Genomic DNA, 13,574 nt, shown 5'->3' on the forward strand with positions numbered 1-13,574 from the left:
AGGATGTACACTGGTACAGATAGGAACTGGAAACACAAGAAATCCAGGACGGATGATCCCTTCAGGACCATTGGTGAGAGTGGTGATACCGGGAGTGTAGAGGGAGGGTGGGGTCGAAAGGGGGAACCAATTAGAAGGATCTCCATATAACCTCCTCCGTGGGGGACGGACAACAGAAAAGCGGGTGAAGGGAGACGTCGGACAGTGCAAAATATGACAAAATAATAATTTATAAATTATCAAGGGCTCATGAGGGAGGGGGTAGTGGAGAGGGAGGGGAGAAAATGAGGAGCTGATGGGGGGGAGTTAAGTGGAGAGCAAATGATTTGAGAATGATGAGGGCAATGAATGTACGGATGTGCTTTACACAGTTGATGTATGTAAGGGTTGTATGAACCCCTAATAAAATGATTTTTAAAAAATAAAGTAGAGAAAACTTTATAATATTTGTTGTCAGGGAAGCTGCACACAATATTTAGAACTTTGCTGCATAATTTACTATAAGATTTTTATATCCTATCAGTACTCCCAAAAGCTATCTTGCTAAAATATTATAATGGTGTAAAAATGATTAAGGATACCATCACAGAAATTAGACTTTCTCTTATTACGCATTCATTATTATTAGTTTGTGAATTTCACACTTTTAAATCACATTTTCCTAACTGAAAAGAAAATGCCAAATCAAAACACACTGTTGCAATATTTGGTAATTTAAAATGCCAATCAAGCTATTAGAGAGCACAGTAAGGGTCATATCATGCAATGTGTTTGTGCAGTGAGGGTAAAAGGTTTTATTATAAGTGGAATCTATTTCCAAAGTAATAACAAAAATGATTTTCCAATCACTCTGGCTATGTGATAAAACATTGTAGTGGGGCACACAAGGAAATATTTTTTTAAAAAGCAATTAAGATGCAACTATAATAATCTGATGCCAAAATATCAAACCAAACTCTATTATCTAATTCCAACTCACTGCAACCCATATAGGGTCTCAGAGACTGTAAATCTTTATGGGAGCAGACAGAGGCCACTAGGGATCCTTAATCTGCTAATGGTAATATCTTAAGTATTTCATATGTTGCAATACATTTCCTAGCCTTCCTTATATGTAGGTTGGAGTGTGTGGCTATTTTTGGCCAATGAGCTGTCAATACAAGTGTCAATGTTGTTTCTAGTAGACAGGATAACCATCAAAGCCATTACTCCAGATTGTATACTGCTACCAGACAGAGCAGAGCCCAAAACACATAGTAATGTATATGAACCACAGTAAAGCTTTGCGGTGCTGACCCACTGAGTTGGAGATTATTTATTACTATGAACACAGCCTAATCTATACACTGAATCAAAGAAGATACTGGTTTGGACGAGGGGAGCAAAGCATAAATAAGAGATGGGAATTATAAAGTTGACAGGATTTGCAAAAAGATGATGTGGTAATAAGCACAGAGAGATTAAACAGTGGGGTTTAAAAACTCTGGGAAAATCAGAATGGAAAGTTAATGAAATTTTTCCACGAAATATGTAAGCTCCCTTCTATTTCATTAAGTGCTGCCTGGTTTGAAAACTTCTCTGTAATAGGCAATTTGGCTATCAAACTGAAACAACTTATGTAACCAGTGATGTAATAATGGTTTCTGAGTGTAACTTACTGGAACCAATCAGAACATGCAACAGCAAACCACTAAGAACGGGAGTCATTGCCAGAGTATCCAGGCTCCCTAGTTACAAACAGTGCTGGAATGTGCAACCACTAAAACCATGAGTCCCTAATCTCGGGTTGCTGAGTTTATTACAGACCCCTGCAGGCTGACTGTTAGGACCTTCTGGTGAAGATCAAAGAGATCTGTGAGTGGAGACCACTAAAGGCAATGAGGGAGAAACATGGGTGGCCTGGCGTGAGAGGCAAATCACCAGAAAGGTAGCGCTTGCATTCAATCCCCACCCACTTCTTGCTTGCTGTTACCACTTAGTTTAATAATGGAAATAAGTTCAAGCTGCTTCATTAAGCTAAGTGGTTCTGAGGAGTTTAATTTCTCTTGATACTAACTACTCAACATCACAAATCGAGACCTTTGTTTTGATCTTGAAGTGTAATTCTTCCAAATAAGATATAACTGTTAAATATTATATTTGTTACCAAGACTTAAAAAGTGATTGTATAAATTATGCTTTAACATAAAGATTTTACTTGCTTATTTATAGTTAAATATGAAAACTACAATAGAGAAAATTAAAACAATAGACCAGTTGAGAAAAATCACAATCCCAAGAAAAAAGAGGTTTGGCCAAGGTTCCCCACTGGTGTTTGCTCACCTAGCAAGAGCTTATCCCTCCCTGGAATTTGGTTCCTTTAGACCAGGGATCAGCAAACTTTTTCTGAAAAGGGGCAGATAGTAAATACTTTAGACATTGTGAGTCACACTTTCTCTGTGACAGCTACTCAATTTAGTCATTCTAGTGTGAAAAGACATAGTTGGATACATAAGTGAATAGATGTGGCTATGTCCCTACAAAAATTTATTTACAAAAACAGACCACACCAAACCAGACTCAATGCCATCGAGTCAAGTCCAACTCATAGAAATCCTATAGAACAGAGTAGAACTTCTCCTGTGGGCTATAAATCTTTATGGGAGCAGAACGCCCCATCTTTCTCCCTCAGATCAGCTGGTGGTTTCAAACTGCTGACATGGTAGCAGTCCAACTTGTAACTCACTGAACCACCAGGGCTCCATTTACCCTTTTACAAAGTCACAGTAGGGTTATACTTGGCCCACAGGTTGCACGTGTCTGATAACCTATGTATAGCATTTTTTCGTGCTTCCATGCTTCTCAAGTGCTTTTCACTTCCTTTTGTGAAGTATCTGTTCAAATTTTGCCCTTATTTCATTGAATTATATTATTACTCATATAAGCTCAGATTATGTGCATTAGAAATATTTCCTGGTCTGATAAAGACTGTGGAAACTCCCCCAAGACTATGGTGCTTAGTCACCCTCTAATGCCACCACTGTGGCTCACCTTTCAGCCAACCAATAGAGACGGGCTTATAGGACGAACAGTAACCCCAGGGAGGTACACAGGCACTTTCTATGACAATCAACTAGGCGAAACCAGGGGGTAGCATTTTCCCAGGGATAAATCTCAGCTGGCAGGAAGGCATAGGACAAAAGGAAGGATGAAAATTAGGAACACGAAAAATAGAAGAAAAAAAATGAAAATTAGGAACACAAGGAGAAAGTGGAAAGCAACTATTTCATCATGAGGATTACAAACAATGTCAGGACACTGTTTTACCATTAAGGCAGGTAAAATAGGAAGTTGCTGGCCACAAGGTGCAAACTCCATTTACCCCCTTATGTAATGGGTTTTGCCCTTATATTCAAGTCACTGATCCATTTGGGGTTAATTTTTATACATGGAAGTGATGTGAGGCTGAGGTCCAATTTCTTTAGCATGTGGAAACTCAGCTATCCCAGTACTATTTGTTGAGGAAATGATCATTTCCCCTGAGTGGACTTGACATCGAGTCAAAATTTTAATGGCCATATAGGTATGTTAATTTTTAGACTCTCATTTGTATTCCCTTGGCCTATATGCCTATCTTTATCTCAGTAACACAGTGTTTTGATACTGTAGCTTTTAGCAAATTTTGAAATTGGAAAGGGTAAGTCTTTTTACTTTTTCAAGATCATTTTCAGGATTATTTTGCAGTTCTACTTGAATTTTCAGGCCAGCATTACCATTTTTGCAAAGATTACTGGTATTTTAAAAAAGGATTGCATTGAATTTCTGTAGAGTATCGCTATCTCATTGTCTTTCAAAATTCATGAACATGGACTCTCCTTCTAGTTATTTGGGTCTTTATTTCAGCGTTGTTTTATAGTTTCCAGTACACAAATCTTATACCAATTGTTTGCTTAATTTTCAAATATTTCACTACTGGTAGAAACACAACTGAATTTTGTTTATTGATATTATACCCTGTAACTTTGCTGAATTTATTAAATGTCAGTTTTCCTATAGATTCTTTACACTTTCTATATATAGTATCATGTCATCTGCAAATAGGGGTACTTTTACGTCTTCCTTTATACTTTGGATACCTTTTATTTATTTTTCCTGCCTAATTTTTCTGGCTAGAACTTCTAGCACAATCTAGTATCTCAGTGGTAAAAATAATAAGCATCCTTGTCTTACTCCTTCTCAAGAATAAAGTATTCAGTCTTTTACCATACAGTTTAACATTGGCTGCTGAGTTTTAATATGGAGTTTTTATGTTATTAAATGTAATTTTCTTTCATCATCAAAGGATATGGATTTTATAAAATGCCCTTATTACATAATTTGAGATGTGGTATATCACATTCATTGGTTTTGTTATATTGAACCAACTTTGCATTCTTGGGACAAATCACATTTGGAGATAATGTATTACATAAGTTTCTATTTCAGCTTTCCTGACCCTACTTCTTCATCGTATATGGAGATGAGAGGCAAGAGGAATAGAATGCTTGTCTATACATTTGTAGGCCACCATATCATAAGGAATCACATCTGGACTTGACAGAGAAGACTACACTCCATCCAAAGATCCTGAAGTTAGGAAGTGGAGTACTTTATTCATAAAAGGGTGGCAATGATATTTATGCACTGATAGTTAGGAGGCAAAAGAGGTGAACTGAACAGTGACTATTCATTACACTTTCCTTTTGGATAGCAGAACCCCTAAGTTTTTGCTGACTACATGGCAGCCGAGCTAGGGACTTTATTTTCCAGTCTTAATTGCAGAATATGGAGCTACATGATTAATTCCCTTACCAAAAAGATGTGAGTCAAAATGATGTAAAAATATTCTGAGTCTTCTTATTAAAAGTGATTGGTTATACCATTAGAAATTATTAGATATGTATTATCAGCTCAAGTGCTAGTGAATCACTTTACAGCAATGCAACAAGAATAGTACCCTACGTAATAAAGTCCCTGCACTATCTTGTGAGACTTACCTAATTCTTGAAAGAAAAGTATACCGTGTATACTCATGTATAAGCTGAGTCTTTAAGCACATTTTTATGCAGTTTTTGTGGTAAAATTAGGTGCCTCGGCTGATATCCGGGTTGGTTTATACTCGAGTATATATGGTACTTATATTGAGATTTCCATTCTTAACACCCTGGCATATACAGTAGTTAATGCACTTTTCCCTCAAAAATATTTTGTTTAGGATCATCTAAGTCAACAAACTCTCATTTTAAAAGTCTATTGTTTTTAAAATCAAGTCTCACTGACACAACAGCTAATAACTTAAATTTTCTGCAAGTTCTGCTGGCACTATGAAAAAACAACAGACAAAAATTATTGTAGACATTAGGAAACTTTGGCAGGCATGGAAAATAAACATTTTAAAGGATAAAGATTCAGGGATGTCCAAGCATCCATGGTGGTGTACTTGGTGTACTTGGTTGCTAATTCAAGGGTTGGTGGTTCAGACCCACTCAGCAGTTCCATAGAAGAAAGACCTGGAAATTTCTTCTGTAAAGATTATAGCCAAAAAGCCCACAGGGCTGTTTCTACTCTGTCACCTGGGGTTGGTATATGCTCACAGGAAGGAGAATTTCTATTTCTATTTCATTGCATTCACTGGAATCAACTTGAAGGGGACAACAAGGACGGTTTAAGAACTTAAAACGTATTCACAAAGGGTTGTATAAATGAAGGGCAACACAAACACAATCTTGATATGCTACATAGTGGTCTGGATAGGAACCCTTTGTTTCAAACGCCTAAACTGAATTTTTCATTATTAGTTTAAAATAATTCAAGTCAGATTACTGTTTAGTATTTTTGTTCTCCCATCTATCCTCTCCCCATCTCCATCCCCCAAACAGAGAGGGAAAGAGGGCAATAAAGGAGAGAAAGCGTTGACAGAATACACATGTACTCTGTATCAGTACCACTCCTTTTCTCTTGTATATTAGGGATTTTTAAAGCTTATGGTCTAGACCTAGCTTTAAACTGTGTTTCATAAAATCTTGTATAATATCAAACATTGACAACTAAGGATACATTAAGTAAAAGATAGGGAATAAATGAATTTTCTAAATACCCAGAACACAAGTTTGCTAAAGGGAATTGATACCTCAGCAGTTCAACAAGCATTTTTAGGTAGTGTGTGTCTTTTGTTCAGGAAAGCAGGCTACACACTGCACAATGTCTAGCTGAAGAGACTAAGAGTTAAAATCCAACAGGAGCTCTACACTGTGCTCACACTCACAGAAAGTTGTGTATTTTTCTCTCATATTCAAATGAGCTAGTGATGGCCCAGCCAGATACCAGGAGGGGATAAAAGACAATACAGACTTCCCTTGTTACTCAAAAAGGTGACTACCACTAGTCCAGAATTGTATTAGTCTAGGTACTTTGGAGAAACAAATCCACAGTGACTCATGTATGAGAGTTTTATGTAAAGAAAATGTGCATCACGAAGACATCCCAATCCAATGCTGCCCAAGCCCACAAGTCCAACATTAACCCAACACCAGTCCACAAAGTCTTCCACCTCACAAAACAGAGGCAATGATGCCGACTGCAGGAGGAAAGCTGAGTCAGTGAACGAACAAGCATCTCAGCACTAGCAGGGGTCTCCACACGGCTGCTCCAGCACCCAGGGCTGCATCGGGATAGGTCCATGTAGCTTCTCCTTGGGGATGTCTTGTAGGAAGTCAATCTTGCAAGCTGAAGCAGGGAACTGCTAAGGCAGCTGCACCCGGTGCGACCATCACAAAACAAGAGACCTGAGAACTAGAAAGGCGAGGCTCACCACCCATTTATCCCTCCGCCTTTCAACCAGCCCCACATGTGATTATCGGCCAGGCTGGCACAATTAACTAACTCAAGAATCAAGTACCAGTAGCTCTGTTATAGTACCACATATGCATTCCTGAATCACTTCATGTTCTACAAAATAAACATAGCTGGGTTTATAAAATAACTAGAGTTGATGCTTAACTTCTAAAATACTTTGGAACGTTTAAATCTGAGTCATACCAAAATAATGGAAGCCCTTATAAAAAACTAGTACAGTTAGGTATTTATACCTACAATAAGTCTTTAAATATTTTTATAAATTGTAGTCCAGGCTTCTTTCTTTGATGTGGATCTTTGAAGACATTCACTTCTAATAGAACTAAAGACTAGTAGAGGTTAAATCAAGTTTTAAAGTATGATCTAGAGGTAGCCTTTTTTCTTTTAAAACACACGGGAAATATACCCAGAGCTGCTTCAACTGAACTTACTAGTTCCTCAGTTATTTTAATGTAGAATGTACAGCAATTCCTAAAGCCAAGAAGCAACAATTTCTTGTAATAAAGAGGGAATTTCTATTTAAAAGAAAATCACTTTTCCTTAAGATCTTCACAAACTGCTAAGGCATTTCTCTTTAGTTGTGAAAAAGCTTGTCCTGATCACTTTAAAACATTGGCATGTCTGATGAAGTTTGGGGGTGAGGAGGCGGGAATTCTGGGTACACTGACATTATTCTCTTATATCCCAAATGCAAGCAAGCACGAATTCACTTTGTTTTTTTTAAAAAAAGGTGTAACAAAATGAGCAACTCATATTAGGGGCTAGAGTGGGAGGCAAATGTTTTGAGAATGATGAGGGCAACAAATGTGCATATGTACTTGACACAATGGATGGATGTATGGATTGTGATGAGAATTGTACGAGCCCCCATTAAAATAATTAAAAATAATAATAATAAAATGTTAAAAAAAAAGGTGTAACAGAGCTACATGTATTTTTGTTTTTTTAAAAGCATTAAATGAAGACTATTTTCAACAACCTTAAAGGAAAACTTGTATAATATTCAACAGTCCCAATATTTACATTTAAAATCTGAACTACTGTCTGTCGTTCTCAATAGAAAGGTGTCAATTTTAAGAAAGCCATCAATTTAATAACTACATTTCCTGGGGCAAAATCGTAATACTATATGAATGCGATATTTTGCACTATTAAAAAAAAAATCACTGTCATAGAGTCGATTCCAACTCACAACAACCTATGGGGCAGAGTAGAAGTGTCCCATAGACTCCCAAGGCAGATATCTTCACAAAAGAAGACTGCCATATCATTCTCCCTTACAGTAGGTGACTAGGGGGTTTGAACTACTGACCTCTTGGTTAGAAGTCAAACATGTCCTCTATGCAACCAGGCAGTTCCTTTACAGAAGCATTAACACATAATCAAAAAAATGCATACTGTAATCCAACACGTTTAAAAAGGCCAAAAAGAACCCACCAACTACTTCATGAGAAAAAGGAGTGGCAGGTTGCTTCTGTAAAGATTATGCCCTTGGAAGCCCTATGGAGCAGTTCTGCTCTTTAAGTTCACTATGAGTTTAAAAAGAAACAAGCAAACAAAGCAAACATCTTTTCTGCCTCATTTTAGCTAACTCAGGTTTAGCCAAAACTCAGTTGCCATCAGATATAGGCTAAAATCTCAGCTCTACCATTCACTAACTTTCTAGCGTCAAGTAAATTCAGTGAACAAATAAGTTGTCCTTTTAAGAGCATAACATTAGTTGAAAATAGCTTTCTTTAAAACCAATGAGCTAATTTTAATTGAAGTGTTTCTTTTCAAAAGATTTCTAAATGCCAAAATATAAAATATTTCGTTACCATTTTGTAAGTGTTCATCCATTTCACAATTACACTCTTGAATTTCTACCCTTCTTTACTTCCCTTCTCCTCCTACAAAATGGAAAAGGGTCTTCACTCAAGGAGCATTGCAAATATTCTCGGACTGTTTTTAATTTAAATGCTTTGTATTCCTTACTAGTAAAATAAAACAAAATTAAATCTCCCATCAATTTCATTAGTGTAGAGGATAAAAAAGATAATGAATGCAAAAGAAATCATAAACAATATTATATAACTATACAAAGAGCCCTGCTGGCACAGTTACAGTGCTCAATTGCTAACTGTTCAAATTTACCAGCTGTTCCACTGCAAGAAGGTATGGCAGTCTTCCATGAGCATTCACAGCCTTGGAAAACCTATAGGGGGTCATTTCTTCCCTGCAGGGTAACAATGAGCTAGAACTGACACAATGGCAATAAAGTGGGTTTATTTTTTCAGTTTATCAATAAAATATCCTTATTCTCCTTATCTTTTGAATCACACTCTTAGCACATCCTCTATCATTCTTCCAAGGAAAAAAGCAGATTTTACTTAAAATAGCTTTCAACTCTTTTTCCCTCCCATTAGTGAAACAGGAAAGCAGAAAGCAAGCTGTGACTATTAACCACTAAGGGGTTTTAATAAACTACTTAGTTCTTTTCTGTACTTTAATAAAGTGGAACAAGCTGTAACGAAATGTGAATAATTCTCCTTTCTTTCTTGGTAAATGTCTGTTGAACCGAATTTATTTACCAAGGTGGCTTAGTTATATACCAGAGATAAAACTTAAAAAAAAAAAAAATTGAATATATAGGGTCTGCCTTAAGGAAATGGAGGTTTTTACTTTCAACACTCAAGGTACTTGTGTTATTTGGAAAATTCTTCCTGGGGCATACTTCTGGGAATAAGGTAAGCAACCATGTTTCTTCTTTTTCTAGAATTTTGGAAAATCGGAACATGCCTGTTTCAACATCTGTTAATCCTTCTCCTACCCCACCTACCCCAACCCATACATCCTTAGAGGAAAGTAACTGAACATCACTCCCCAGGAGAAAAGTGGCAGAATCACCAAATGAGAGGTACCATATTTGTAGTAAATTTGTCAGTGATCCCACCCACATGCCCTCCGAACCACAGTTCAGTATACACACACAGGCCTGAATTTCAATTGCCAGCATCTCCACCCTTCGATACTGGAGCCTGCTTTACCACACAACTGGCAGACTAGAAGTACCAAGGAAATAACACTCCCAAGATTAGTCTTCAATGAATAGTAGGGGTCTATGTACGAAAGGCAAAGTACTCTCGACTTTCAAATAGGTTTACTCTAGTTTAAAGCATGTATTTTACACTAGATTTCCTAGTTCCCCAAGGATTATTATGTTCCAGTTGTCTAGAAAAGTAAAGGGCTTAATCAGCCAGCCTTTATTGGCTACCTTGTCAGTGTTTTACTATGTCTAAGAGAGTTTTATATTAAATTTTAATTCTATCCAGAATTCCTTTAGATCAAAGAATTCTGATTCAGTAACCTTGCTTAGAAAACCCACTGCCATCCAGTCCATTCTGACTCATAGCAACACGACAGGGTTTCCAAGACTGTAAATCTTTCCCAGAGTCTATCACTTCATCATCTACACTATGGAGTGTAGTGGTAGGTTTGCACCACACACATTGCGGTTAACAGCCCAACCTGCCTAGCCCAAGCACACTGGGTGACAGAAAGTGTAAGTGGTAAGCCAGGATTACAACACAAGTATATCCAGAAACTGTGCTGCTGCACCAAACAACCAAATCACTGAGGGGCTGGGGGAAGAGGATTCCATTCACACACACTATACAGAAGGACCATATTTCAAACCCACAAAGCATAAAACCCCCATCTCCTTTCCAAAGGAAAATTATTTTACTTCTAATGTAAAATAGTCTATCAACCAAAAGTTATTTCAAAAATATTTCAGTATCGTTATTAACTTATTATATGTATGTTTGAGCAAAAGGAAGAGGGGTAAATAATGGATCTAAGATAACAATGGTAATGATAATGGCTAATATGAAGACTTTCCAAATTCACAAATAATTAAATTTCCAAATTCCTTCCAGGAGAGAGTAGGGAGATTTGTTTTTTTCTATCAAGGCACCAGTTAGCAAATTGCTGTTCAGTCAATGAAGGCTATAAATGAGAAAAAACATAGAAAATAATATGTTTTTAAAGATATCTAAAACACATTATATGGAACTCTGGTAGTACAGTGGTTATGAGTTGAGCTGTGATATGCATGGTCGGCCATTCAAAACACCAGCAGCTCAGGAGAAAGACCGGGCTTTCTACTCTTGTAGTCAGTTAACAGCCTCAAAACACACAGGAGTTGCTCTGAATCAGCATTGACTCGATGGCAGTGAGCTGAATTTAAACATATTATCCTCGTCTATTTTAGGAACTGTTAAGTATGTTAAGAATCGTAATAAAGCGATACTTTTAAAGGTTTTTTTGGAGGGGGGGCACAAGTCCTTTTTTCACTGAGCACACATTCCCTACAGGTTTTAAGATGCTCAAGATACATCTATGTGGCTAATTTGGTTATACAGAGAAAAAAGGAGGGTAAAAAAGAACAAGTAAAGATAAAGCAACTACAGATGAAAAGAAAAAAAAAAAAGATAAACATACAAATTTCACAGCCAACTCCAATTTCTCATGTTCCTAATTACATACCCAAAAGGAAAATAGGTATTGATTCATTCACTCAACAAATGCTCACCAACAACCACTGTAGTAATGAGGGGGAAAGTGGCACTTGCCTTCAAGTTACTTAAAATCAAGTTTTAGTAACCTTTACTTTAGTGTTAACCTCCGTGAATCTTTGGATATTGAGAAGTTTCACCAGTAGAACTGATGAAAATTTAATTGTGTTACTACTCACATAAAAATCCACCATTTTACCAGCTCTACGGTTTAATTTTGGACTATATGAATTAAAAATATCAACCTACATTTTGAAAATTAGTTTCTGTAAACATGCAAAAGAAAATAACCAACAAACACTGAGGGAAAAACAAAACAAAAAAACTTACGGGGGAAAAAAACAATTGAGCTTAACATTTTAAATTACAAATTAATTTTAACAACTTGGAAGTAATTAATTCCAATTTTAAGGACAAAAACTAGGTTATACTCACATTTAGAGAAATACATATTAAAGCTGTGTTATTTGGTCTCAAAATTAAATCAACTTCAAAATTAATAAAACGTTGAGGAACAAGCTTTCCCAACAGAAAATCTACTAATGCTAGTAAAAGGATTCAGAACAAACAAACTTAATATCCAACGTTTGAGGAGGCACATGAAATCAAGAAGTATTTAATTGGTTTACAGTACCTTACAAAAAAAGTTCTTATTTCAGTGAACTACAGTTAAAGAATCACATAATTATATAAGTTCAGTACTGTTGATTTGTACTGACAAGATGACTTTGACCTTAGAACAAAGGTTACTTGACCTCTAGATATATAATATAGGATTTAACTACCAAGGCCATCATAATATTAAAAGATCCATAATGCAAGTAGGTAGAGATATATCTTAAAGAACAGATAATAAATTTCTTACATATTTGATTTTCCTAAAATGTATTACTAGAGGTCCTGAAGCCCCTTTGGTGGATTACGAGAACAAAGAAAAACAGAAGTTAAAAGTAAAAACTCTCCAAACATAACAAATAGTTTTCCAGGTTAATTGCCTTCACTTCTCCTCACACACTGGCATGTTGACAAAAAAGGAAATTGGATGTACATTGTTCAGTGCTTTACACCAAAAAAAATGTTTTCAGTAGTTTGAATTACCATATATACTTGAATAAAAACTGACCTGAGTATCAGTCGAGGCACCTAATTTTGCCACAAAACTGCATTAAAAATGTGCTAAAAAACTCTGCTTGCACATGAGTATATATGGTACCTCATTGCATATGCTTTATTTAAATATATGATATAGTATATACTCATGTATAAACCGAGTTTTTCACATTTTTAATGCCGTTTTTGTGGTAAAATTAGGTGCCTCGGCTGATATTCGGGTCGGCTTATACTGGGTATACAAGGGTAAGTGTTCTCTCACTAAACTCAAGGACTGAATGCAATTATTTAAACAAAATGTTTTGACCAATCAAAAATCTTTTAGAACAAAATGATTTAGTGATAAACTGTATGGCAGATGCACTACTATAGGAGATTAATGAAAGAGGATACTACTGAAAGTCAATTAGTCTCGGAAGACATAATTTTAATTTGTTTCTAGCTCAAAAAAGACAAGCATTAGCATTAACTCGTCTCAAATAATTTTTTAATAATAAATTTACTAAGCTTACCTAGTAAATTGTTTAATGCTGAAATATAAAAACTTGTAGATTCCACAGTCTCTTTCAGAACACATGTGTTAAGTAATTCTTGTGGATATTATAAGCATTAATGATAAAATATTAAAGAAGTAGCATGGTATAATGGACAACCTGGGCTTAGAGCTACACATATATGAACAAGCATTCTAATTCCATAACTGACTTGGTTTTTCACCACAAATAATAACCAGGCTGAGCTGGTTTCCTCTAGAGAGAAATCCCTGTCTGCCCTCTAGGCTGTTGAAAAGACTAAATGAGATACCTTATGTAAAGCAACCAGCACAATGCCAAGTAGAAAAATAATCCTTACTCAGAAATTATGAGCTCCCACATTCCAGCAAATTTGAGTTACAGTGACCTAAGAACAGAAGAATGGATTGCTCATTTTGCTTTACATTTTTTTTTTTAACATTTTATTAGGGGCTCATACAACTGTTATCCCAATCCATACACACATCAATTGTGTAAAGCGCATTTGTACATCGTTTCTCAA

The 13,574-nt window shown here is 36.1% G+C and overlaps 1 protein-coding gene across 5 annotated transcripts in view; it reads right to left on the reverse strand.

Annotated features, from left to right (window-relative positions):
- The window catches only part of KANSL1L (KAT8 regulatory NSL complex subunit 1 like), a 121,297-nt gene that overhangs the window by 59,346 nt on the left and 48,377 nt on the right, over positions 1-13,574 (reverse strand). The window lies entirely within an intron of this gene.

This window comes from Echinops telfairi, unplaced genomic scaffold (genome assembly GCF_000313985.2).
Source record: "Echinops telfairi isolate 266 unplaced genomic scaffold, ASM31398v2 ScPeMD7_3;HRSCAF=10, whole genome shotgun sequence".
In the NCBI taxonomy this organism is placed as follows: Eukaryota; Metazoa; Chordata; class Mammalia; order Afrosoricida; family Tenrecidae; genus Echinops; species Echinops telfairi.